Source organism: Amia ocellicauda, unplaced genomic scaffold (assembly GCF_036373705.1).
Source record: "Amia ocellicauda isolate fAmiCal2 unplaced genomic scaffold, fAmiCal2.hap1 HAP1_SCAFFOLD_108, whole genome shotgun sequence".
Lineage (NCBI taxonomy): Eukaryota > Metazoa > Chordata > Actinopteri > Amiiformes > Amiidae > Amia > Amia ocellicauda.
The window spans coordinates 181,789-204,996 of NW_027102673.1; the positions used below are offsets into that span (position 1 = coordinate 181,789).

Here is a 23,208-nt window from a genome sequence, read left to right on the forward strand (position 1 = left end):
GAACCAGAACCAGAAACCAACCAAGTCTTTGCCGGCAACAGAAGAGTTAAACTGGGAGAAGGAGATTGAGCCGTACGAAGAATTCTATTAAAGGACTTTATTAAATAAAGAACTTTACAGACTGCGCATGCCCGCCTGTGCCCACCTGATCAGTGGAGTTTTACAGCTGGACAATTGAGTAAGTCGAATTTATATGAAAGTGTTCAGTCATTTAAATAGCTATTTGAGTCTTAAGAAACTTGACCCTTGGAACGAACAGGGCCCTGCTTTCCTCAAAGACTTTGTCTTCAAGTAACTACGTTGGAACCCTGCTTACAAAGAAGATTTTGTGCACAACCTTGGAGCCTTCAAACCAGTGGAAAATCTGTTTGGAAAAGACTCTAATTTCGCGAAACCCCAATTTCCAGGTGCATCGACTGAGTGGAAGTTCTTGGACAAAGCCGAACCGCACTGCCTTTGTTCCAAACCACACGGACCATGTGCCGTGTGCTGTGATCTGAGCCCGAAGACAGAGAGGCCTCTCTGCGACGAAGTTCAGATAAGTTTAACAGTTTGGAGTTCATGATTCATGACATTTGAGAAATCAATTAGAAATGTTATTCTGTGATTCAAAACTCTAGAATATGTAATATCATTTAGTTTTCTTAAATATAAATGTGTGTTGCATTAAACTGTTTTGTTGATAATTTTAGAAATAAAATCTGTCAACCCTGAGAAATATCTTCTCATTCCTGTTTAACTGTTTAGTCTGAAATTGACACAAGTCAATAGACGTTAGATTATTGGTGGCCCTGCCTATCCTTGATCATTGAATAATAATCAGTTAAGGGAAATTGTGGTAACAAGTAACGATAGGATCTTTCTCGGCACCTAAACGTAAATGAGACTGATATATATATAACGAGAAGTTACCTGACATAAATACTAACCTGCCTAGTTATTTAATGTCTGACTAACAATACTAACGAGAGACTCACCTTCGTCTTACTAACCGGTATTGTAGTTAATGTGTTTATAACCTTTTTTGTTTAACGATTTGTGTGTTATCATATGCGATCCCATGGTCTTTGATTTGGTCACGGAAGTGATTTGTCTTTGATTTGTTGATCTAGAGTTGAATTTTAATTAGCTTTTCCCTTTTGTATAATTAGTGTAGTGCTACATTTAGTCTTTGTTTTTGAATAAATTTAACAATTTATATCTTTGGAATTGGTGTCTGTGTCCAATTATTACAGAAATTGAGTTCTACAAGATTCCAGGATTCGTGATAAGGTGATACTATAAATTCACTTCTTAAATTGAAATTTATAAGTGTACCTTACGATACAACTGATAGCACTGCAACTCAGTGTAGGTGTGCGTTCAGTCCGGCAAACACAACATTTCAGTTATGAAACGCTTTCTACAGGTGATGTATAAATGTAATATTTTCACACATTTGAATAAGTTTGATTTGATACAAGATTTATGAAGTTGACCAAACAAAATGACATAATATTTTTCAGGGGATAAAAATCTCACGACACAATTGGGTAGTCCTCACGGCACACGGGTTGAAAACCACTGAGCCAAGCCACGGTGCTTCTTGGCTTTGCACGGCCACTGAGACTGCCAGGGGAAGACGGTGAGAAGCTTCCCTTCGATAGCTCAGTTGGTAGAGCGGAGGACTGTAGGTTTCAGACAGCGGGCATCCTTAGGTCGCTGGTTCAATTCCGGCTCGAAGGAAGGCGTGATTATGGTTTGACATCGGTTTTGGACGAGCTCCCAAATGTCAAGCCATTGGAATTGCATGAGGACAAGGAGAAAACATCGGAAATTCGGATTTGCTGTGGAGAACTCGCATTGCCCAAACATCTCATATGCATGTGACCCTTTTCACCCTGAGCCCTGTTTTTTAAACCGGCCAGAAAGCGGTCTGGAACAATCATGAAGCCAACACATTGTGAAGCACTTCACTGAAGCCCGGGTAGCTCAGCCGGTAGAGCATCAGACTTTTAATCTGAGGGTCCAGGGTTTGAGTCCCTGTTCGGGCGCCTTGTTGACCGAGAGCCATGATGGTGAAAAGCCTGGATGGCCTTCCAGGTGACAATGAAATATGCAGTTGTGTCTAGGCAAGGTGTCTAGTCCTCTTTGCTTCTTTCGGCAAATATCCAGCCTGGGCAAGTGTTGTCTTCCAGAGGCAAGTCAAGCCAGGAACTCTGAGAGATGTTTTTGCCGTTGACGACGTGTCACTTTAGAACAGCACAACATGCATCTCTACTTGACTTGGCACAATCTGTGAGGGTTGGGCCAACACAACGTGTCCACACATTTGCAGGCGTCTTGAAATACTTGGAATGACCTGTGGCCCCATGCCATGCAGAAGTCCACAGCTATGCGTGTCAGCATGCTCTGCTCCTCATCCCCAATGTGCCACTTGTAAGAACTTTGTAAAAAGCGACAGAGAACATGATCAGCAAAGAAACACAATTCTCCTGAGAACGACAATCATCGTGCCGATCGTAATCTCAGTGCATACCTGGATGCCCAACAAGCCAAGCCAGTGGTTCCCAAGCGTTGTAATGCCACGGCACACTTTGCTGAGACCAAAAACCTTCGCGGCGCACCAACATGAAAAAAAAAAAAAAGGATTTACTAGGTATTGTCTCACCTGAATGGCAACAGGCTGCTAAAACTATTATCACACGCACATTGCATGTTAAAGTATGTCAGTAAGGGAGTAATTAAAAGGGCAAATGTGTGAAGTGCAAGGAGTGGCCCTTAGTGGTTAGGTAAAAAAGTACACAGACAAACTAAATAATCCCTTGATACAAATCATTTATTTAGTGCAGACAGACCAAGACCAGCCACAATAAACTATTCGCAGTACATATAAATTCACAGCAAAATAGGTTCAGTTCACAATATCCTATAACAAGCTGCACAAAGGCAGCGCTAGCAGTGGAAAGAACGAAGAACTGCAGGAGAAACGCCGGGGCTATTTAGAGCCCGATTATTCAACACAGAGGGGGAAAACCAAGGCCAAATGAGACTTAGAGGAACAGGAGACATCCAACAACAGTATAAAGATGAAAAGGAATTCACCACATGTCCCTTTAATCAATTGCCTTGCAGTTCCACTGTGTAGCGTTATGTTGGGTGTATTTTGATAAGAGCATTTGGGCTCTGAGCTGAAGCACTGATCTAAAGAAGACCTCTCCACCCCCAAAGTTATCAGATTTCCTTTGCTCATCAGCTTGGAACTGGTTTGCATCAAAGTGACAGTTTTGGGGAGGATGGCACCGAGAAGAGGCCAAATAGGTTGAATCCTGCTATGAGATGTCTGGAGAAAGGGGCCTGTAGGTGATAAAAACTCTTTGAAGTGGACGAGAGCCGAAATCCCGACATAGAGCTACGAACCCGGGCCAACCGGCATTTCCAAAAGATGGCATGGATTGACATCAGTCATAAATCAAGCCCCCCTCCATTAGGACACTGGGGGCTGAAACCGAAATCCAATCTCAAGAACTCAAGAACCAATCACCTATTGATCTGACAGACTATAAGGAACAGTGCACAGTCTCTCTCTCTCTCTCTCTCTCTCTCTATCTCTCTCTCTCTCTTTCTCTCTCACCTGAACCAGTAACTCGCTGCCACAGCTCAACCTGTAGCTCTGTTGCCCGAACCGGAACCAGAAACCAACCAAGTCTTTGCCGGCAACAGAAGAGTTAAACTGGGAGAAGGAGATTGAGCCGTACGAAGAATTCTTTTAAAGGACTTTATTAAATAAAGAACTTTACAGACTGTGCATGCCCGCCTGTGCCCACCTGATCAGTGGAGTTTTACAGCTGGACAATTGAGTAAGTCGAATGTATATGAAAGTGTTCAGTCATTTAAATAGCTATTTGAGTCTTAAGAAACTTGACCCTTGGAACGAACAGGGCCCTGCTTTCCTCAAAGACTTTGTCTTCAAGTAACTACGGTGGAACCCTGCTTACAAAGAAGATTTTGTGCACAACCTTGGAGCCTTCAAACCAGTGGAAAATCTGTTAGGAAAAGACTCTAATTTCGCGAAACCCCAACTTCCAGGTGCTTCGACTGAGTGGAAGTTCTTGGACAAAGCCGAACCGCACTGCCTTTGTTCCAAACCACACGGACCATGTGCCGTGTGCTGTGATCTGAGCCCGAAGACAGAGAGGCCTCTCTGCGACGAAGTTCAGATAAGTTTAACAGTTTGGAGTTCATGATTCATGACATTTGAGAAATCAATTAGAAATGTTATTCTGTGATTCAAAACTCTAGAATGTGTAATATCATTTAGTTTTCTTAAATATAAATGTGTGTTGCATTAAACTGTTTTGTTGATAATTTTAGAAATAAAATCTGTCAACCCCGAGAAATATCTTCTCATTCCTGTTTAACTGTTTAGTCTGAAATTGACACAAGTCAATAGACGTTAGATTATTGGTGGCCCTGCCTATCCTTGATCATTGAATAATAATCAGTTAAGGGAAATTGTGGTAACAAGTAACGATAGGATCTTTCTCGGCACCTAAACGTAAATGAGACTGATATATATATAACGAGAAGTTACCTGACATAAATACTAACCTGCGTAGTTATTTAATGTCTGACTAACAATACTAACGAGAGACTCACCTTCGTCTTACTAACCGGTATTGTAGTTAATGTGTTTATAACCTTTTTTGTTAAACGATTTGTGTGCTATCATATGCGATCCCATGGTCTTTGATTTGGTCACGGAAGTGATTTGTCTTTGATTTGTTGATCTAGAGTTGAATTTTAATTAGCTTTTCCCTTTTGTATAATTAGTGTAGTGCTACATTTAGTCTTTGTTTTTGAATAAATTTAACAATTTATATCTTTGGAATTGGTGTCTGTGTCCAATTATTACAGAAATTGAGTTCTACAAGATTCCAGGATTCGTGATAAGGTGATACTATAAATTCACTTCTTAAATTGAAATTTATAAGTGTACCTTACGATACAACTGATAGCACTGCAACTCAGTGTAGGTGTGCGTTCAGTCCGGCAAACACAACAATTCAGTTATGAAACGCTTTCTACAGGTGATGTATAAATGTAATATTTTCACACATTTGAATAAGTTTGATTTGATACAAGATTTATGAAGTTGACCAAACAAAATGACATAATATTTTTCAGGGGATAAAAATCTCACGACACAATTGGGTAGTCCTCACGGCACACGGGTTGAAAACCACTGAGCCAAGCCACGGTGCTTCTTGGCTTTGCACGGCCACTGAGACTGCCAGGGGAAGACGGTGAGAAGCTTCCCTTCGATAGCTCAGTTGGTAGAGCGGAGGACTGTAGGTTTCAGGCAGCGGGCATCCTTAGGTCGCTGGTTCAATTCCGGCTCGAAGGAAGGCGTGATTATGGTTTGACATCGGTTTTGGACGAGCTCCCAAATGTCAAGCCATTGGAATTGCATGAGGACAAGGAGAAAACACCGGAAATTCGGATTTGCTGTGGAGAACTCGCATTGCCCAAACATCTCATATGCATGTGACCCTGAGCCCAGTTTTCTAAACCGGCCAGAAAGCGGTCTGGAACAATCATGAAGCCAACACATTGTGAAGCACTTCACTGAAGCCCGGGTAGCTCAGCCGGTAGAGCATCAGACTTTTAATCTGAGGGTCCAGGGTTCGAGTCCCTGTTCGGGCGCCTTGTTGACCGAGAGCCATGATGGTGAAAAGCCTGGATGGCCTTCCAGGTGACAATGAAATATGCAGTTGCGTCTAGGCAAGGTGTCTAGTCCTCTTTGCTTCTTTCGGCAAATATCCAGCCTGGGCAAGTGTTGTCTTCCAGAGGCAAGTCAAGCCAGGAACTCTGAGAGATGTTTTTGCCGTTGACGACGTGTCACTTTAGAACAGCACAACATGCATCTCTACTTGACTTGGCACAATCTGTGAGGGTTGGGCCAACACAACGTGTCCACACATTTGCAGGCGTCTTGAAATACTTGGAATGACCTGTGGCCCCATGCCATGCAGAAGTCCACAGCTATGCCTCATCCCCAATGTGCCACTTGTAAGAACTTTGTAAAAAGCGACAGAGAACATGATCAGCAAAGAAACACAATTCTCCTGAGAACGACAATCATCGTGCCGATCGTAATCTCAGTGCATACCTGGATGCCCAACAAGCCAAGCCAGTGGTTCCCAAGCGTTGTAATGCCACGGCACACTTTGCTGAGACCAAAAACCTTCGCGGCGCACCAACATGAAAAAAAAAAAAAAGGATTTACTAGGTATTGTCTCACCTGAATGGCAACAGGCTGCTAAAACTATTATCACACGCACATTGCATGTTAAAGTATGTCAGTAAGGGAGTAATTAAAAGGGCAAATGTGTGAAGTGCAAGGAGTGGCCCTTAGTGGTTAGGTAAAAAAGTACACAGACAAACTAAATAATCCCTTGATACAAATCATTTATTTAGTGCAGACAGACCAAGACCAGCCACAATAAACTATTCGCAGTAAATATAAATTCACAGCAAAATAGGTTCAGTTCACAATATCCTATAACAAGCTGCACAAACGCATCGCTAGCAGTGGAAAGAACGAAGAACTGCAGGAGAAACGCCGGGGCTATTTAGAGCCCGATTATTCAACACAGAGGGGGAAAACCAAGGCCAAATGAGACTTAGAGGAAGAGGAGACATCCAACAACAGTATAGAGATAAAAAGGAATTCACCACATGTCCCTTTAATCAATTGCCTTGCAGTTCCACTGTGTAGCGTTATGTTGGGTGTATTTTGATAAGAGCATTTGGGCTCTGAGCTGAAGCACTGATCTAAAGAAGACCTCTCCACCCCCAAAGTTATCAGATTTCCTTTGCTCATCAGCTTGGAACTGGTTTGCATCAAAGTGACAGTTTTGGGGAGGATGGCACCGAGAAGAGGCCAAATAGGTTGAATCCTGCTATGAGATGTCTGGAGAAAGGGGCCTGTAGGTGATAAAAACTCTTTGAAGTGGACGAGAGCCGAAATCCCGACATAGAGCTACGAACCCGGGCCAACCGGCATTTCCAAAAGATGGCATGGATTGACATCAGTCATAAATCAAGCCCCCCTCCATTAGGACACTGGGGGCTGAAACCGAAATCCAATCTCAAGAACTCAAGAACCAATCACCTAATGATCTGACAGACTATAAGGAACAGTGCACAGTCTCTCTCTCTCTCTCTCTCTCTCTTTCTCTCTCTCTCTCTTTCTCTCTCACCTGAACCAGTAACTCGCTGCCACAGCTCAACCTGTAGCTCTGTTGCCCGAACCGGAACCAGAAACCAACCAAGTCTTTGCCGGCAACAGAAGAGTTAAACTGGGAGAAGGAGATTGAGCCGTACGAAGAATTCTTTTAAAGGACTTTATTAAATAAAGAACTTTACAGACTGCGCATGCCCGCCTGTGCCCACCTGATCAGTGGAGTTTTACAGCTGGACAATTGAGTAAGTCGAATGTATATGAAAGTGTTCAGTCATTTAAATAGCTATTTGAGTCTTAAGAAACTTGACCCTTGGAACGAACAGGGCCCTGCTTTCCTCAAAGACTTTGTCTTCAAGTAACTACGGTGGAACCCTGCTTACAAAGAAGATTTTGTGCACAACCTTGGAGCCTTCAAACCAGTGGAAAATCTGTTTGGAAAAGACTCTAATTTCGCGAAACCCCAACTTCCATCTGCATCGACTGAGTGGAAGTTCTTGGACAAAGCCGAACCGCACTGCCTTTGTTCCAAACCACACGGACCATGTGCCGTGTGCTGTGATCTGAGCCCGAAGACAGAGAGGCCTCTCTGCGACGAAGTTCAGATAAGTTTAACAGTTTGGAGTTCATGATTCATGACATTTGAGAAATCAATTAGAAATGTTATTCTGTGATTCATAACTCTAGAATGTGTAATATCATTTAGTTTTCTTAAATATAAATGTGTGTTGCATTAAACTGTTTTGTTGATAATTTTAGAAATAAAATCTGTCAACCCCGAGAAATATCTTCTCATTCCTGTTTAACTGTTTAGTCTGAAATTGACACAAGTCAATAGACGTTAGATTATTGGTGGCCCTGCCTATCCTTGATCATTGAATAATAATCAGTTAAGGGAAATTGTGGTAACAAGTAACGATAGGATCTTTCTCGGCACCTAAACGTAAATGAGACTGATATATATATAACGAGAAGTTACCTGACATAAATACTAACCTGCGTAGTTATTTAATGTCTGACTAACAATACTAACGAGAGACTCACCTTCGTCTTACTAACCGGTATTGTAGTTAATGTGTTTATAACCTTTTTTGTTTAACGATTTGTGTGTTAGAGCATCAGACTTTTAATCTGAGGGTCCAGGGTTCGAGTCCCTGTTCGGGCGCCTTGTTGACCGAGGGCCATGATGGTGAAAAGCCTGGATGGCCTTCCAGGTGACAATGAAATATGCAGTTGCGTCTAGGCAAGGTGTCCAGTCCTCTTTGCTTCTTTCGGCAAATATCCAGCCTGGGCAAGTGTTGTCTTCCAGAGGCAAGTCAAGCCAGGAACTCTGAGAGATGTTTTTGCCGTTGACGACGAGTCACTTTAGAACAGCACAACATGCATCTCTACTTGACTTGGCACAATCTGTGAGGGTTGGGCCAACACAACGTGTCCACACATTTGCAGGCGTCTTGAAATACTTGGAATGACCTGTGGCCCCATGCCATGCAGAAGTCCACAGCTATGCGTGTCAGCATGCTCTGCTCTTCATCCCCAATGTGCCACTTGTAAGAACTGTGTAAAAAGCGACAGAGAACGTGATCAGCAAAGAAACACAATTCTCCTGAGAACGACAATCATCGTGCCGATCGTAATCTCAGTGCATACCTGGATGCCCAACAAGCCAAGCCAGTGGTTCCCAAGCGTTGTAATGCCACGGCACACTTTGCTGAGACCAAAAACCTTCGCGGCGCACCAACATGAAAAAAAAAAAAAAGGATTTACTAGGAATTGTCTCACCTGAATGGCAACAGGCTGCTAAAACTATTATCACACGCACATTGCATGTTAAAGTATGTCAGTAAGGGAGTAATTAAAAGGGCAAATGTGTGAAGTGCAAGGAGTGGCCCTTAGTGGTTAGGTAAAAAAGTACACAGACAAACTAAATAATCCCTTGATACAAATCATTTATTTAGTGCAGACAGACCAAGACCAGCCACAATAAACTATTCGCAGTACATATAAATTCACAGCAAAATAGGTTCAGTTCACAATATCCTATAACAAGCTGCACAAAGGCAGCGCTAGCAGTGGAAAGAACGAAGAACTGCAGGAGAAACGCCGGGGCTATTTAGAGCCCGATTATTCAACACAGAGGGGGAAAACCAAGGCCAAATGAGACTTAGAGGAACAGGAGACATCCAACAACAGTATAAAGATAAAAAGGAATTCACCACATGTCCCTTTAATCAATTGCCTTGCAGTTCCACTGTGTAGCGTTATGTTGGGTGTATTTTGATAAGAGCATTTGGGCTCTGAGCTGAAGCACTGATCTAAAGAAGACCTCTCCACCCCCAAAGTTATCAGATTTCCTTTGCTCATCAGCTTGGAACTGGTTTGCATCAAAGTGACAGTTTTGGGGAGGATGGCACCGAGAAGAGGCCAAATAGGTTGAATCCTGCTATGAGATGTCTGGAGAAAGGGGCCTGTAGGTGACAAAAACTCTTTGAAGTGGACGAGAGCCGAAATCCCGACATAGAGCTACGAACCCGGGCCAACCGGCATTTCCAAAAGATGGCATGGATTGACATCAGTCATAAATCAAGCCCCCCTCCATTAGGACACTGGGGGCTGAAACCGAAATCCAATCTCAAGAACTCAAGAACCAATCACCTATTGATCTGACAGACTATAAGGAACAGTGCACAGTCTCTCTCTCTCTCTCTCTCTCTTTCTCTCTCACCTGAACCAGTAATTCGCTGCCACAGCTCAACCTGTAGCTCTGTTGCCCGAACCGGAACCAGAAACCAACCAAGTCTTTGCCGGCAACAGAAGAGTTAAACTGGGAGAAGGAGATTGAGCCGTACGAAGAATTCTATTAAAGGACTATATTAAAGAAAGAACTTTACAGACTGCGCATGCCCGCCTGTGCCCACCTGATCAGTGGAGTTTTACAGCTGGACAATTGAGTACGTCGAATGTATATGAAAGTGTTCAGTCATTTAAATAGCTATTTGAGTCTTAAGAAACTTGACCCTTGGAACGAACAGGGCCCTGCTTTCCTCAAAGACTTTGTCTTCAAGTAACTACGGTGGAACCCTGCTTACAAAGAAGATTTTGTGCACAACCTTGGAGCCTTCAAACCAGTGGAAAATCTGTTTGGAAAAGACTCTAATTTCGCGAAACCCCAACTTCCAGCTGCATCGACTGAGTGGAAGTTCTTGGACAAAGCCGAACCGCACTGCCTTTGTTCCAAACCACACAGACCATGTGCCGTGTGCTGTGATCTGAGCCCGAAGACAGAGAGGCCTCTCTGCGACGAAGTTCAGATAAGTTTAACAGTTTGGAGTTCATGATTCATGACATTTGAGAAATCATTTAGAAATGTTATTCTGTGATTCATAACTCTAGAATGTGTAATATCATTTAGTTTTCTTAAATATAAATGTGTGTTGCATTAAACTGTTTTGTTGATAATTTTAGAAATAAAATCTGTCAACCCCGAGAAATATGTTCTCATTCCTGTTTAACTGTTTAGTATGAAATTGACACAAGTCAATAGACGTTAGATTATTGGTGGCCCTGCCTATCCTTGATCATTGAATAATAATCAGTTAAGGGAAATTGTGGTAACAAGTAACGATAGGATCTTTCTCGGCACCTAAACGTAAATGAGACTGATATATATATAACGAGAAGTTACCTGACATAAATACTAACCTGCGTAGTTATTTAATGTCTGACTAACAATACTAACGAGAGACTCACCTTCGTCTTACTAACCGGTATTGTAGTTAATGTGTTTATAACCTTTTTTGTTTAACGATTTGTGTGTTAGAGCATCAGACTTTTAATCTGAGGGTCCAGGGTTCGAGTCCCTGTTCGGGCGCCTTGTTGACCGAGGGCCATGATGGTGAAAAGCCTGGATGGCCTTCCAGGTGACAATGAAATATGCAGTTGCGTCTAGGCAAGGTGTCTAGTCCTCTTTGCTTCTTTCGGCAAATATCCAGCCTGGGCAAGTGTTGTCTTCCAGAGGCAAGTCAAGCCAGGAACTCTGAGAGATGTTTTTGCCGTTGACGACGTGTCACTTTAGAACAGCACAACATGCATCTCTACTTGACTTGGCACAATCTGTGAGGGTTGGGCCAACACAACGTGTCCACACATTTGCAGGCGTCTTGAAATACTTGGAATGACCTGTGGCCCCATGCCATGCAGAAGTCCACAGCTATGCGTGTCAGCATGCTCTGCTCTTCATCCCCAATGTGCCACTTGTAAGAACTGTGTAAAAAGCGACAGAGAACGTGATCAGCAAAGAAACACAATTCTCCTGAGAACGACAATCATCGTGCCGATCGTAATCTCAGTGCATACCTGGATGCCCAACAAGCCAAGCCAGTGGTTCCCAAGCGTTGTAATGCCACGGCACACTTTGCTGAGACCAAAAACCTTCGCGGCGCACCAACATGAAAAAAAAAAAAAAGGATTTACTAGGTATTGTCTCACCTGAATGGCAACAGGCTGCTAAAACTATTATCACACGCACATTGCATGTTAAAGTATGTCAGTAAGGGAGTAATTAAAAGGGCAAATGTGTGAAGTGCAAGGAGTGGCCCTTAGTGGTTAGGTAAAAAAGTACACAGACAAACTAAATAATCCCTTGATACAAATCATTTATTTAGTGCAGACAGACCAAGACCAGCCACAATAAACTATTCGCAGTAAATATAAATTCACAGCAAAATAGGTTCAGTTCACAATATCCTATAACAAGCTGCACAAAGGCAGCGCTAGCAGTGGAAAGAACGAAGAACTGCAGGAGAAATGCCGGGGGTATTTAGAGCCCGATTATTCAACACAGAGGGGGAAAACCAAGGCCAAATGAGACTTAGAGGAACAGGAGACATCCAACAACAGTATAAAGATAAAAAGGAATTCACCACATGTCCCTTTAATCAATTGCCTTGCAGTTCCACTGTGTAGCGTTATGTTGGGTGTATTTTGATAAGAGCATTTGGGCTCTGAGCTGAAGCACTGATCTAAAGAAGACCTCTCCACCCCCAAAGTTATCAGATTTCCTTTGCTCATCAGCTTGGAACTGGTTTGCATCAAAGTGACAGTTTTGGGGAGGATGGCACCGAGAAGAGGCCAAATAGGTTGAATCCTGCTATGAGATGTCTGGAGAAAGGGGCCTGTAGGTGATAAAAACTCTTTGAAGTGGACGAGAGCCGAAATCCCGACATAGAGCTACGAACCCGGGCCAACCGGCATTTTCAAAAGATGGCATGGATTGACATCAGTCATAAATCAAGCCCCCCTCCATTAGGACACTGGGGGCTGAAACCGAAATCCAATCTCAAGAACTCAAGAACCAATCACCTATTGATCTGACAGACTATAAGGAACAGTGCACAGTCTCTCTCTCTCTCTCTCTCTCTCTCTTTCTCTCTCTCTCTCTTTCTCTCTCACCTGAACCAGTAACTCGCTGCCACAGCTCAACCTGTAGCTCTGTTGCCCGAACCGGAACCAGAAACCAACCAAGTCTTTGCCGGCAACAGAAGAGTTAAACTGGGAGAAGGAGATTGAGCCGTACGAAGAATTCTTTTAAAGGACTTTATTAAATAAAGAACTTTACAGACTGCGCATGCCCGCCTGTGCCCACCTGATCAGTGGAGTTTTACAGCTGGACAATTGAGTAAGTCGAATGTATATGAAAGTGTTCAGTCATTTAAATAGCTATTTGAGTCTTAAGAAACTTGACCCTTGGAACGAACAGGGCCCTGCTTTCCTCAAAGACTTTGTCTTCAAGTAACTACGGTGGAACCCTGCTTACAAAGAAGATTTTGTGCACAACCTTGGAGCCTTCAAACCAGTGGAAAATCTGTTTGGAAAAGACTCTAATTTCGCGAAACCCCAACTTCCAGCTGCATCGACTGAGTGGAAGTTCTTGGACAAAGCCGAACCGCACTGCCTTTGTTCCAAACCACACGGACCATGTGCCGTGTGCTGTGATCTGAGCCCGAAGACAGAGAGGCCTCTCTGCGACGAAGTTCAGATAAGTTTAACAGTTTGGAGTTCATGATTCATGACATTTGAGAAATCAATTAGAAATGTTATTCTGTGATTCATAACTCTAGAATGTGTAATATCATTTAGTTTTCTTAAATATAAATGTGTGTTGCATTAAACTGTTTTGTTGATAATTTTAGAAATAAAATCTGTCAACCCCGAGAAATATGTTCTCATTCCTGTTTAACTGTTTAGTATGAAATTGACACAAGTCAATAGACGTTAGATTATTGGTGGCCCTGCCTATCCTTGATCATTGAATAATAATCAGTTAAGGGAAATTGTGGTAACAAGTAACGATAGGATCTTTCTCGGCACCTAAACGTAAATGAGACTGATATATATATAACGAGAAGTTACCTGACATAAATACTAACCTGCGTAGTTATTTAATGTCTGACTAACAATACTAACGAGAGACTCACCTTCGTCTTACTAACCGGTATTGTAGTTAATGTGTTTATAACCTTTTTTGTTTAACGATTTGTGTGTTATCATATGCGATCCCATGGTCTTTGATTTGGTCACGGAAGTGATTTGTCTTTGATTTGTTGATCTAGAGTTGAATTTTAATTAGCTTTTCCCTTTTGTATAATTAGTGTAGTGCTACATTTAGTCTTTGTTTTTGAATAAATTTAACAATTTATATCTTTGGAATTGGTGTCTGTGTCCAATTATTACAGAAATTGAGTTCTACAAGATTCCAGGATTCGTGATAAGGTGATACTATAAATTCACTTCTTAAATTGAAATTTATAAGTGTACCTTACGATACAACTGATAGCACTGCAACTCAGTGTAGGTGTGCGTTCAGTCCGGCAAACACAACATTTCAGTTATGAAACGCTTTCTACAGGTGATGTATAAATGTAATATTTTCACACATTTGAATAAGTTTGATTTGATACAAGATTTATGAAGTTGACCAAACAAAATGACATAATATTTTTCAGGGGATAAAAATCTCACGACACAATTGGGTAGTCCTCACGGCACACGGGTTGAAAACCACTGAGCCAAGCCACGGTGCTTCTTGGCTTTGCACGGCCACTGAGACTGCCAGGGGAAGACAGTGAGAATCTTCCCTTCGATAGCTCAGTTGGTAGAGCGGAGGACTGTAGGTTTCAGACAGCGGGCATCCTTAGGTCGCTGGTTCAATTCCGGCTCGAAGGAAGGCGTGATTATGGTTTGACATCGGTTTTGGACGAGCTCCCAAATGTCAAGCCATTGGAATTGCATGAGGACAAGGAGAAAACACCGGAAATTCGGATTTGCTGTGGAGAACTCGCATTGCCCAAACATCTCATATGCATGTGGCCCTTTTCACCCTGAGCCCAGTTTTCTAAACCGGCCAGAAAGCGGTCTGGAACAATCATGAAGCCAACACATTGTGAAGCACTTCACTGAAGCCCGGGTAGCTCAGCCGGTAGAGCATCAGACTTTTAATCTGAGGGTCCAGGGTTCGAGTCCCTGTTCGGGTGCCTTGTTGACCGAGGGCCATGATGGTGAAAAGCCTGGATGGCCTTCCAGGTGACAATGAAATATGCAGTTGTGTCTAGGCAAGGTGTCTAGTCCTCTTTGCTTCTTTCTGCAAATATCCAGCCTGGGCAAGTGTTGTCTTCCAGAGGCAAGTCAAGCCAGGAACTCTGAGAGATGTTTTTGCCGTTGACGACGTGTCACTTTAGAACAGCACAACATGCATCTCTACTTGACTTGGCACAATCTGTGAGGGTTGGGCCAACACAACGTGTCCACACATTTGCAGGCGTCTTGAAATACTTGGAATGACCTGTGGCCCCATGCCATGCAGAAGTCCACAGCTATGCGTGTCAGCATGCTCTGCTCCTCATCCCCAATGTGCCACTTGTAAGAACTTTGTAAAAAGCGACAGAGAACATGATCAGCAAAGAAACACAATTCTCCTGAGAACGACAATCATCGTGCCGATCGTAATCTCAGTGCATACCTGGATGCCCAACAAGCCAAGCCAGTGGTTCCCAAGCGTTGTAATGCCACGGCACACTTTGCTGAGACCAAAAACCTTCGCGGCGCACCAACATGAAAAAAAAAAAAAAGGATTTACTAGGTATTGTCTCACCTGAATGGCAACAGGCTGCTAAAACTATTATCACACGCACATTGCATGTTAAAGTATGTCAGTAAGGGAGTAATTAAAAGGGCAAATGTGTGAAGTGCAAGGAGTGGCCCTTAGTGGTTAGGTAAAAAAGTACACAGACAAACTAAATAATCCCTTGATACAAATCATTTATTTAGTGCAGACAGACCAAGACCAGCCACAATAAACTATTCGCAGTAAATATAAATTCACAGCAAAATAGGTTCAGTTCACAATATCCTATAACAAGCTGTATTTAACGAAGTAGTTAAACGTTACAAAGGGCATTACAATTGTTGAAAAACAATAGCACACGGATCAAACATGCTATCCCCGCCATTTTATTCGATTTGATTAGACGTTTCGCGACCGAAATGTTTTGTGTGCAGACTGAACGCACACCTGAGCCGAGCACGATCACAATACATATCCACAGTTAATCTAAGCAGTATCATATTGTAACCATTTCGGTCTGTTATCAACCCTTCCGGATCCAAAACCAGGAGTCAGACACCCTTTTCGGTGGACATGCTGTTGACTTCTCACAAGCACCATCTGCCTTCACAAAGGCAGCGCTAGCAGTGGAAAGAACGAAGAACTGCAGAAGAAACGCCGGGGCTATTTAGAGCCCGATTATTCAACACAGAGGGGGGAAACCAAAGCCAAATGAGACTTAGAGGAACAGGAGACATCCAACAACAGTATAAAGATGAAAAGGAATTCACCACATGTCCCTTTAATCAATTGCCTTGCAGTTCCACTGTGTAGCGTTATGTTGGGTGTATTTTGATAAGAGCATTTGGGCTCTGAGCTGAAGCACTGATCTAAAGAAGACCTCTCCACCCCCAAAGTTATCAGATTTCCTTTGCTCATCAGCTTGGAACTGGTTTGCATCAAAGTGACAGTTTTGGGGAGGATGGCACCGAGAAGAGGCCAAATAGGTTGAATCCTGCTATGAGATGTCTGGAGAAAGGGGCCTGTAGGTGATAAAAACTCTTTGAAGTGGACGAGAGCCGAAATCCCGACATAGAGCTACGAACCCGGGCCAACCGGCATTTCCAAATGATGGCATGGATTGACATCAGTCATAAATCAAGCCCCCCTCCATTAGGACACTGGGGGCTGAAACCGAAATCCAATCTCAAGAACTCAAGAACCAATCACCTATTGATCTGACAGACTATAAGAAACAGTGCACAGTCTCTCTCTCTCTCTCTCTCTTTCTCTCTCACCTGAACCAGTAACTCGCTGCCACAGCTCAACCTGTAGCTCTGTTGCCCGAACCGGAACCAGAAACCAACCAAGTCTTTGCCGGCAACAGAAGAGTTAAACTGGGAGAAGTAGATTGAGCCGTACGAAGAATTCTATTAAAGGACTATATTAAAGAAAGAACTTTACAGACTGCGCATGCCCGCCTGTGCCCACCTGATCAGTGGAGTTTTACAGCTGGACAATTGAGTAAGTCGAATGTATATGAAAGTGTTCAGTCATTTAAATAGCTATTTGAGTCTTAAGAAACTTGACCCTTGGAACGAACAGGGCCCTGCTTTCCTCAAAGACTTTGTCTTCAAGTAACTACGGTGGAACCCTGCTTACAAAGAAGATTTTGTGCACAACCTTGGAGCCTTCAAACCAGTGGAAAATCTGTTGGAAAAGACTCTAATTTCGCGAAACCCCAATTTCCAGGTGCATCGACTGAGTGGAAGTTCTTGGACAAAGCCGAACCGCACTGCCTTTGTTCCAAACCACACGGACCATATGCCGTGTGCTGTGATCTGAGCCCGAAGACAGAGAGGCCTCTCTGTGACGAAGTTCAGATAAGTTTAACAGTTTGGAGTTCATGATTCATGACATTTGAGAAATCAATTAGAAATGTTATTCTGTGATTCAAAACTCTAGAATGTGTAATATCATTTCGTTTTCTTAAATATAAATGTGTGTTGCATTAAACTGTTTTGTTGATAATTTTAGAAATAAAATCTGTCAACCCCGAGAAATATCTTCTCATTCCTGTTTAACTGTTTAGTCTGAAATTGACACAAGTCAATAGACGTTAGATTATTGGTGGCCCTGCCTATCCTTGATCATTGAATAATAATCAGTTAAGGGAAATTGTGGTAACAAGTAATGATAGGATCTTTCTCGGCACCTAAACGTAAATGAGACTGATATATATATAACGAGAAGTTACCTGACATAAATACTAACCTGCGTAGTTATTTAATGTCTGACTAACAATACTAACGAGAGACTCACCTTCGTCTTACTAACCGGTATTGTAGTTAATGTGTTTATAACCTTTTTTGTTTAACGATTTGTGTGTTAGAGCATCAGACTTTTAATCTGAGGGTCCAGGGTTCGAGTCCCTGTTCGGGCGCATTGTTGACCGAGGGCCATGATGGTGAAAAGCCTGGATGGCCTTCCAGGTGACAATGAAATATGCAGTTGCGTCTAGGCAAGGTGTCTAGTCCTCTTTGCTTCTTTCGGCAAATATCCAGCCTGGGCAAGTGTTGTCTTCCAGAGGCAAGTCAAGCCAGGAACTCTGAGAGATGTTTTTGCCGTTGACGACGTGTCACTTTAGAACAGCACAACATGCATCTCTACTTGACTTGGCACAATCTGTGAGGGTTGGGCCAACACAACGTGTCCACACATTTGCAGGCGTCTTGAAATACTTGGAATGACCTGTGGCCCCATGCCATGCAGAAGTCCACAGCTATGCGTGTCAGCATGCTCTGCTCTTCATCCCCAATGTGCCACTTGTAAGAACTGTGTAAAAAGCGACAGAGAACGTGATCAGCAAAGAAACACAATTCTCCTGAGAACGACAATCATCGTGCCGATCGTAATCTCAGTGCATACCTGGATGCCCAACAAGCCAAGCCAGTGGTTCCCAAGCGTTGTAATGCCACGGAACACTTTGCTGAGACCAAAAACCTTTGCGGCGCACCAACATGAAAAAAAAAAAAAAGGATTTACTAGGTATTGTCTCACCTGAATGGCAACAGGCTGCTAAAACTATTATCACACGCACATTGCATGTTAAAGTATGTCAGTAAGGGAGTAATTAAAAGGGCAAATGTGTGAAGTGCAAGGAGTGGCCCTTAGTGGTTAGGTAAAAAAGTACACAGACAAACTAAATAATCCCTTGATACAAATCATTTATTTAGTGCAGACAGACCAAGACCAGCCACAATAAACTATTCGCAGTAAATATAAATTCACAGCAAAATAGGTTCAGTTCACAATATCCTATAACAAGCTGCACAAAGGCAGCGCTAGCAGTGGAAAGAACGAAGAACTGCAGGAGAAACGCCGGGGCTATTTAGAGCCCGATTATTCAACACAGAGGGGGAAAACCAGGGCCAAATGAGACTTAGATGAACAGGAGACATCCAACAACAGTATAAAGATAAAAAGGAATTCACCACATGTCCCTTTAATCAATTGCCTTGCAGTTCCACTGTGTAGCGTTATGTTGGGTGTATTTTGATAAGAGCATTTGGGCTCTGAGCTGAAGCACTGATCTAAAGAAGACCTCTCCACCCCCAAAGTTATCAGATTTCCTTTGCTCATCAGCTTGGAACTGGTTTGCATCAAAGTGACAGTTTTGGGGTGGATGGCACCGAGAAGAGGCCAAATAGGTTGAATCCTGCTATGAGATGTCTGGAGAAAGGGGCCTGTAGGTGATAAAAACTCTTTGAAGTGGACGAGAGCCGAAATCCCGACATAGAGCTACGAACCCGGGCCAACCGGCACTTCCAAAAGATGGCATGGATTGACATCAGTCATAAATCAAGCCCCCCTCCATTAAGACACTGGGGGCTGAAACCGAAATCCAATCTCAAGAACTCAAGAACCAATCACCTATTGATCTGACAGACTATAAGGAACAGTGCACAGTCTCTCTCTCTCTCTCTCTCTCTCTCTCTCTTTCTCTCTCACCTGAACCAGTAACTCGCTGCCACAGCTCAACCTGTAGCTCTGTTGCCCGAACCGGAACCAGAAACCAACCAAGTCTTTGCCGGCAACAGAAGAGTTAAACTGGGAGAAGGAGATTGAGCCGTACGAAGAATTCTATTAAAGGACTTTATTAAATAAAGAACTTTACAGACTGCGCATGCCCGCCTGTGCCCACCTGATCAGTGGAGTTTTACAGCTGGACAATTGAGTAAGTCGAATGTATATGAAAGTGTTCAGTCATTTAAATAGCTATTTGAGTCTTAAGAAACTTGACCCTTGGAACGAACAGGGCCCTGCTTTCCTCAAAGACTTTGTCTTCAAGTAACTACGGTGGAACCCTGCTTACAAAGAAGATTTTGTGCACAACCTTGGAGCCTTCAAACCAGTGGAAAATCTGTTTGGAAAAGACTCTAATTTCGCGAAACCCCAATTTCCAGGTGCATCGACTGAGTGGAAGTTCTTGGACAAAGCCGAACCGCACTGCCTTTGTTCCAAACCACACGGACCATGTGCCGTGTGCTGTGATCTGAGCCCGAAGACAGAGAGGCCTCTCTGCGACGAAGTTCAGATAAGTTTAACAGTTTGGAGTTCATGATTCATGACATTTGAGAAATCAATTAGAAATGTTATTCTGTGATTCAAAACTCTAGAATGTGTAATATCATTTAGTTTTCTTAAATATAAATGTGTGTTGCATTAAACTGTTTTGTTGATAATTTTAGAAATAAAATCTGTCAACCCCGAGAAATATCTTCTCATTCCTGTTTAACTGTTTAGTCTGAAATTGACACAAGTCAATAGACGTTAGATTATTGGTGGCCCTGCCTATCCTTGATCATTGAATAATAATCAGTTAAGGGAAATTGTGGTAACAAGTAACGATAGGATCTTTCTCGGCACCTAAACGTAAATGAGACTGATATATATATAACGAGAAGTTACCTGACATAAATACTAACCTGCGTAGTTATTTAATGTCTGACTAACAATACTAACGAGAGACTCACCTTCGTCTTACTAACCGGTATTGTAGTTAATGTGTTTATAACCTTTTTTGTTTAACGATTTGTGTGTTATCATATGCGATCCCATGGTCTTTGATTTGGTCACGGAAGTGATTTGTCTTTGATTTGTTGATCTAGAGTTGAATTTTAATTAGCTTTTCCCTTTTGTATAATTAGTGTAGTGCTACATTTAGTCTTTGTTTTTGAATAAATTTAACAATTTATATCTTTGGAATTGGTGTCTGTGTCCAATTATTACAGAAATTGAGTTCTACAAGATTCCAGGATTCGTGATAAGGTGATACTATAAATTCACTTCTTAAATTGAAATTTATAAGTGTACCTTACGATACAACTGATAGCACTGCAACTCAGTGTAGGTGTGCGTTCAGTCCGGCAAACACAACATTTCAGTTATGAAACGCTTTCTACAGGTGATGTATAAATGTAATATTTTCACACATTTGAATAAGTTTGATTTGATACAAGATTTATGAAGTTGACCAAACAAAATGACATAATATTTTTCAGGGGATAAAAATCTCACGACACAATTGGGTAGTCCTCACGGCACACGGGTTGAAAACCACTGAGCCAAGCCACGGTGCTTCTTGGCTTTGCACGGCCACTGAGACTGCCAGGGGAAGACGGTGAGAAGCTTCCCTTCGATAGCTCAGTTGGTAGAGCGGAGGACTGTAGGTTTCAGACAGCGGGCATCCTTAGGTCGCTGGTTCAATTCCGGCTCGAAGGAAGGCGTGATTATGGCTTGACATCGGTTTTGGACGAGCTCCCAAATGTCAAGCCATTGGAATTGCATGAGGACAAGGAGAAAACACCGGAAATTCGGATTTGCTGTGTAGAACTCGCATTGCCCAAACATCTCATATGCATGTGACCCTTTTCACCCTGAGCCCAGTTTTCTAAACCGGCCAGAAAGCGGTCTGGAACAATCATGAAGCCAACACATTGTGAAGCACTTCACTGAAGCCCGGGTAGCTCAGCCGGTAGAGCATCAGACTTTTAATCTGAGGGTCCAGGGTTCGAGTCCCTGTTCGGGCGCCTTGTTGACCGAGGGCCATGATGGTGAAAAGCTTGGATGGCCTTCCAGGTGACAATGAAATATGCAGTTGCGTCTATGCAAGGTGTCTAGTCCTCTTTGCTTCTTTCGGCAAATATCCAGCCTGGGCAAGTCAAGCCAGGAACTCTGAGAGATGTTTTTGCCGTTGACGACGTGTCACTTTAGAACAGCACAACATGCATCTCTACTTGATTTGGCACAATCTGTGAGGGTTGGGCCAACACAACGTGTCCACACATTTGCAGGCGTCTTGAAATACTTGGAATGACCTGTGGCCCCATGCCATGCAGAAGTCCACAGCTATGCGTGTCAGCATGCTCTGCTCCTCATCCCCAATGTGCTACTTGTAAGAACTGTATAAAAAGCGACAGAGAACGTGATCAGCAAAGAAACACAATTCTCCTGAGAACGACAATCATCGTGCCGATCGTAATCTCAGTGCATACCTGGATGCCCAACAAGCCAAGCCAGTGGTTCCCAAGCGTTGTAATGCCACGGCACACTTTGCTGAGACCAAAAACCTTCGCGGCGCACCAACATGAAAAAAAAAAAAAAGGATTTACTAGGTATTGTCTCACCTGAATGGCAACAGGCTGCTAAAGCTATTATCACACGCACATTGCATGTTAAAGTATGTCAGTAAGGGAGTAATTAAAAGGGCAAATGTGTGAAGTGCAAGGAGTGGCCCTTAGTGGTTAAGTAAAAAAGTACACAGACAAACTAAATAATCCCTTGATACATATCATTTATTTAGTGCAGACAGACCAAGACCAGCCACAATAAACTATTCGCAGTAAATATAAATTCACAGCAAAATAGGTTCAGTTCACAATATCCTATAACAAGCTGCACAAAGGCAGCGCTAGCAGTGGAAAGAACGAAGAACTGCAGGAGAAACGCCGGGGCTATTTAGAGCCCGATTATTCAACACAGAGGGGGAAAACCAAGGCCAAATGAGACTTAGAGGAACAGGAGACATCCAACAACAGTATAAAGATAAAAAGGAATTCACCACATGTCCCTTTAATCAATTGCCTTGCAGTTCCACTGTGTAGCATTATGTTGGGTGTATTTTGATAAGAGCATTTGGGCTCTGAGCTGAAGCACTGATCTAAAGAAGACCTCTCCACCCCCAAAGTTATCAGATTTCCTTTGCTCATCAGCTTGGAACTGGTTTGCATCAAAGTGACAGTTTTGGGGAGGATGGCACCGAGAAGAGGCCAAATAGGTTGAATCCTGCTATGAGATGTCTGGAGAAAGGGGCCTGTAGGTGATAAAAACTCTTTGAAGTGGACGAGAGCCGAAATCCCGACATAGAGCTACGAACCCGGGCCAACCGGCATTTCCAAAAGATGGCATGGATTGACATCAGTCATAAATCAAGCCCCCCTCCATTAGGACACTGGGGGCTGAAACCGAAATCCAATCTCAAGAACTCAAGAACCAATCACCTATTGATCTGACAGACTATAAGGAACAGTGCACAGTCTCTCTCTCTCTCTCTCTCTCTTTCTCTCTCTCTCTCTTTCTCTCTCACCTGAACCAGTAACTCGCTGCCACAGTTCAACCAGTAGCTCTGTTGCCTGAACCGGAACCAGAAACCAACCAAGTCTTTGCCGGCAACAGAAGAGTTAAACTGGGAGAAGGAGATTGAGCCGTACGAAGAATTCTTTTAAAGGACTTTATTAAATAAAGAACTTTACAGACTGCGCATGCCCGCCTGTGCCCACCTGATCAGTGGAGTTTTACAGCTGGACAATTGAGTAAGTCG

The 23,208-nt window shown here is 42.9% G+C and overlaps 8 non-coding genes across 8 annotated transcripts; all 8 read left to right on the forward strand.

Annotated features, from left to right (window-relative positions):
• The first annotated feature begins 1,636 nt into the window (after positions 1-1,636).
• On the forward strand, positions 1,637-1,725 carry trnay-gua (transfer RNA tyrosine (anticodon GUA)). The gene is given in 2 exon segments: positions 1,637-1,673; positions 1,690-1,725. It is a non-coding gene; the product is annotated as a tRNA-Tyr (tRNA).
• Positions 1,726-1,960: 235 nt separating this feature from the next.
• Positions 1,961-2,033, forward strand: trnak-uuu (transfer RNA lysine (anticodon UUU)). The gene has a single exon. It is a non-coding gene; the product is annotated as a tRNA-Lys (tRNA).
• A 3,264-nt stretch (positions 2,034-5,297) lies between these two features.
• Positions 5,298-5,386, forward strand: trnay-gua (transfer RNA tyrosine (anticodon GUA)). Its single transcript is given in 2 exon segments — positions 5,298-5,334; positions 5,351-5,386. It is a non-coding gene; the product is annotated as a tRNA-Tyr (tRNA).
• Positions 5,387-5,612: 226 nt separating this feature from the next.
• trnak-uuu (transfer RNA lysine (anticodon UUU)) lies at positions 5,613-5,685 on the forward strand. Its single transcript has one exon. It is a non-coding gene; the product is annotated as a tRNA-Lys (tRNA).
• Positions 5,686-14,360: 8,675 nt separating this feature from the next.
• trnay-gua (transfer RNA tyrosine (anticodon GUA)) lies at positions 14,361-14,449 on the forward strand. Its single transcript is given in 2 exon segments — positions 14,361-14,397; positions 14,414-14,449. It is a non-coding gene; the product is annotated as a tRNA-Tyr (tRNA).
• Positions 14,450-14,684: 235 nt separating this feature from the next.
• trnak-uuu (transfer RNA lysine (anticodon UUU)) lies at positions 14,685-14,757 on the forward strand. The gene has a single exon. It is a non-coding gene; the product is annotated as a tRNA-Lys (tRNA).
• A 6,264-nt stretch (positions 14,758-21,021) lies between these two features.
• On the forward strand, positions 21,022-21,110 carry trnay-gua (transfer RNA tyrosine (anticodon GUA)). Its single transcript is given in 2 exon segments — positions 21,022-21,058; positions 21,075-21,110. It is a non-coding gene; the product is annotated as a tRNA-Tyr (tRNA).
• Positions 21,111-21,345: 235 nt separating this feature from the next.
• trnak-uuu (transfer RNA lysine (anticodon UUU)) lies at positions 21,346-21,418 on the forward strand. The gene has a single exon. It is a non-coding gene; the product is annotated as a tRNA-Lys (tRNA).
• Positions 21,419-23,208: the final 1,790 nt, after the last annotated feature.